Genomic DNA, 4,607 nt, shown 5'->3' on the forward strand with positions numbered 1-4,607 from the left:
CCGGCTACCGATGTCATTCTTCTGTGAGCTGCTCTGTGCCAAAACCAGCTGAGAGCTGCACACTCTTGCTGCCTGCAGATGATATTCAGCTGAAACTAGGTTGTTTGTGGCGAGCATATTTCACATGCTTTGCGATTGTGTAGGCTACTTTGTGCATGGTTTCCCTATTGTACTACATAATTGAAGTCGTATACCTCCACTACACTACTTCGATACGCATCAGTAGGGATTAAGAAGTGAGTATACTGTACGCAATGCCCACTGAAAAAACACAATCAAATACTTTCATTGATACCACAAAACAAAAACAGACAAATAAAGCTTTTTACTCCAATTTGGCGACCCTCATAAAATCCGACATAGCACAAGTATTCCAAAGTATTATGTGAAAACAAGCATAGAAAACAGCATTGGCATTAATTTAACAAATGTAAAAAACAAGGCTAGTATTATATTGTAATTATTTAGGTGACAACCCGGTTGATTAAAAAGATTGGGTTGTTAACACATTTGTTTTTTATATTAATAAATGTGGGACACAAAAAAAGGCAGTGTAGAACAACACCATCATGCACCAACACCATCATGCACCAACACCATCATGCACCAACACCATCATCCCCCAAAAAATGTATTTTCCTATGAATGAAGTCACACAAAAATGTGTGTCTTTTCACACAAATTAAGCCACACAATAACACACAAAATCTGCTGAAATTCTATTTGTACATATTTGCATGAATTGAGTGTGAGATTGTTGGGTTTATACCTGCATATACCCTCCACTACACCACTGGACCTTTGTGTTTTTACAAAAAGTGCAGTCTCCTACATGAGTTCACTGGTATTATGGTTGCTGTCCTTTCAGAATCACAAACCTGTCACACACTGAAGGCCTATAGGTTCACCAGTGTGCAAACATGTCTATAATAGATAAGGATGTTAAGATATTAATGTTCTGAGAAAGGAGTGTATATATTTGGCCAAGCGAAGTGGTTTTATGCCCTGACTGAATCAGGGTTGCCAGGTCTGGCTAAAATTTCTAGCCCAATGACCTCGGAAAACCCGCCCACAAGGCCTGAAAACTAGCCCAAATAATTTTTTGCAGCAAAAGAGGACTTGCCACATTTATCCAATAAACACTTTTTCCATAATGTTATCGATTGAATTAAGAAGGAATATTGACTTTATTTTTTATGACAGACTAAAAAGCTCAATTCGTTTTTCCCATCAAAATAATCTCTGCGCAAGAAACACTTGGATGAACTTAAAAAAAACAATGTTAGGCTATTTTCTGTCAATTGTGCCGTCATTTTGTGCCAGATGTTAAGACTACAAACTATTATAAATGGTCTATTTGCGAGATTGACTTGTTATTTCAATAGGCATAGGCTACTGACTAAAATCTGGGTTTATAACTGCAATTAAACTTTGCCGTGGTTTACTGAGATAGATGCAGGTAGTCTATAGCCCATGATAGGCCAACATGCCAACATATCATTTCAGGGAAAAGTCCACAATGAAACTGACATTTAAGAATGCAGTTTACTTTAAACCACCTCTGAGCAAACTTATCTAAACAGCTCTAGTGCCCCTAAAGTCATTTTCCAATGCTTTGTTGCGGTTCTAGCGTGTTAATATATGTTTTATGCAAAAGGTGTGCCTCCATAATGACCAACCTAAATAGCCTACCTACAACTGGTAAACAGTGGTCACAAAGTGCACTGGTGCTGCTCTGCCTCCGTGACTCAGCTTACTCTGCTGCAGCACTCTCTCAAAGCACACACGCACCCTTTCGGCCCTCTCCCTCTCCCCCATTCACATGCTCACTCACTGACTCACTCACTCAGTTACAGCCTGCTCACTGCCTGATAGTCAGAGGCAGCAGGTCACAGTGAAATATATGTATATATTTTTAAGAGAAATGCCATGGCGGTCGCGGTGCAATTTAGAAGTACCGCCAAAAATCTGGCACCCGCGACCAATACATTTTCACCCGCAACATCGTTATTAAAGTTTACTAATTTTGGCAAAAATAAATAAATAATTGCAACACTGGACTGAATGGAAGCTGGTAATTAGGAGTTTTTTTTACTACCTTGGTCTAGGCAACTATTTATGAGTCCTCACTGTCCGAGACCGAGTCAAGACCGAGTCCAAATGTATCAAACACCGAGACACTGAATATGTGGGCTCCAGACCATTCTCGAGACCTGTCAACAAGACTGCTATACAGTGCCTTCAGAAAGTCTTCACACCCCTTGACTTTTCCACATTGTGTTGTGTTACAGCCTGAATTTAAAAAGGAGAAGACTTTTTGTCATTGGCCTACACACAATATCCCATAATGGGCCCCATACTGGGGGGGAAGAATCCTTTGACTCGCCTCCTGAAGTGGCAGTGTAAACAGCACAGCCAATCTTTTAGGCAACACGCCCCTCTGGGTAACAATTGGGTACATTTCGACTTCTCCCTAACTACAGAGTGAAAAAGTTCACTGTAAAAATGTTTTACATTTTGGGCTAAACTGCTACTTATATTTAAATTTGCCCCAAAAAGTTGTTGCACTGTGCCGAACCTAGCAGGCACTTACTAAAATATGTACAATAACATAATAACATACTTTTTAGTCTGTAAAACAAAGAAAAAGATTCTAATTAAGACAAATGTTTTTGTCAATATGGCCAAGTTTCCTTCAGAGGTGGATAAAACATAAAGCCACCAGAACATATTGGCTCCTTTGATTCCTCTTCCTGTCCTACAAAAATATGACTGTTTGGATTTGAATAGGGTCATCTTTATGGCTGTAACTATAGAACATCTGGCATTATATAAATATCTTCCTCAGGAGGCAGTATGGCCAGGCTACAGGACATGTCGTTGCTGTAAATTGCATCATCGGGTAAATCACACTGCAGATATACATCCTCGGGTTCAGCGGGTGACCTGGAGAGACAGGTAGACAGATGGGCCAACATCAGAACATGGCCTATGTGTGCTCACTGTCGTGTGGTCAACATTTGTCAACTCTGTTAAAAGTCCATTGTTGAGTCATTGAGACACAGTAGGATTAATACAATTCAAACGTGAAAATAAAAGAGGCATGAAGTCTTGGAAATGAACAGTTTGCAAAAGGCAAAGACAAACTCTGATTTTCCTCAATATAATGACCTAATCAACTTTCAACTTCCCGTGTACTTTGTTTGAACATTTCAACCCAAACTAATCATCATCATGTAACCTACCTTTTCATGTTGCTGATTGTCTTGTTGGAGTCAGTGAAGTTCTCGTAGATAGGGCTATGATCAGCGGGTGGTGGTCTGACCATGGCCGTGTATTGGGAACCTTCAAGCTGACGTGTGTTGACCTCTGTGCTCTTGAGTTGATCTAACTGCCACATATTCCTACATTTACTGCACTTGGTATAGATCAGCGCAATCACTACTCCCAGAACTATGAAGAACAGAGGAAGACCCACAGCATATCCCATAGAAAAACCAAAAGAAGCTGGTTCTAGGCAGTCTGTGGTAGAGTTTGCACGGAGACAAGTTGTATTAGACATCATGACCTGTGAATGAAAAAATGCATTATTGGATGACAGCAGTTTGTGATGTTGAAATGAAGGGTAGCCTACTATGCATAAACAGTCTGGTATTTAAGTCATTCAATAAATGATGTCATTAACTAAACCTAACTAACCAAACCCAGGTCACCATTGCAAAATAATGCAAGAACCTATGAGCTAAATAAACGATTCATTAAAATTGAAATCAACAACATATTGATCAATAAGAAATATATTAATACAATGCATATCCTAAGAACATTTTCCAGATTCCAGTATTGTTTGAATAGCCCCCAGATAGCACCCATGAAACACAGAAGATCAGTAGGTCAGAACCAATAAAAATGTGTTTTACCAGGCCTTGGTGAGACGAACAGAGTGGTCCAGTTGGTCTATGAGTGAGAGACGATGAAGTTGTTGACTGAACTTCCAAGTTCCCTTTTTTCTATGTTGAAAAAGTGGAACTTAGCAAAAATGAAAGTCACATCAAGATTTCCTGTAAAAGCCTCATTACCTCATAGAGAAAATAGAACACACTGCATGGAAGACACACGTTTGGGACTTTCATTTATTTACTGTACATGATTGCTGAATTGTTCACTGTTCAAACAGCAATTGTTTTATAGTATAGTTTAACTCACTCATATGAACTGATAAGCAGTGAGTCCGTGTGCAATTATGTTTCGAAACACTCCTGTCCAGAACACATTTGACATATATTTTTATGTCCATAGCCTACAAAATGAGATGTAATTTCCACCAGCAAATTATTTCTGTGAAATGATATTATAGCTGCTAGGTGTGTGATAAAATATTGTTTATCACAAACACAACGTTTTTTTCCTGCTAAAAACCTGTTTTTGCTTTGTCATTATGGGTTGTTGTGTGTAGATTTATGAGTTTATCAATTTTAGAATAAGGCTGTAACATAACAAAATGTGGATAAAGTCAAGGGGTCTGAATACATTCCAAATGCACTGTATTTCCTGCTGAAGTGGCATTGGAGAAGCCTTGCAAAGGAAGTATAGACCACAAACACAGC

The 4,607-nt window shown here is 39.0% G+C and overlaps 1 long non-coding RNA gene across 1 annotated transcript; it reads right to left on the minus strand.

The window, feature by feature from the left end:
- Positions 1 to 310: 310 nt before the first annotated feature.
- On the minus strand, positions 311 to 4,023 carry LOC115103247 (uncharacterized). Its single transcript, XR_003859558.2, has 3 exons — positions 3,921 to 4,023; positions 3,246 to 3,568; positions 311 to 2,946 (listed from the first exon to the last, which is right to left on the minus strand). It is a non-coding gene; the product is annotated as an uncharacterized LOC115103247 (long non-coding RNA).
- Between the last annotated feature and the right edge of the window lie 584 nt (positions 4,024 to 4,607).

Source organism: Oncorhynchus nerka, linkage group LG20 (genome assembly GCF_034236695.1).
Source record: "Oncorhynchus nerka isolate Pitt River linkage group LG20, Oner_Uvic_2.0, whole genome shotgun sequence".
In the NCBI taxonomy this organism is placed as follows: domain Eukaryota; kingdom Metazoa; phylum Chordata; class Actinopteri; order Salmoniformes; family Salmonidae; genus Oncorhynchus; species Oncorhynchus nerka.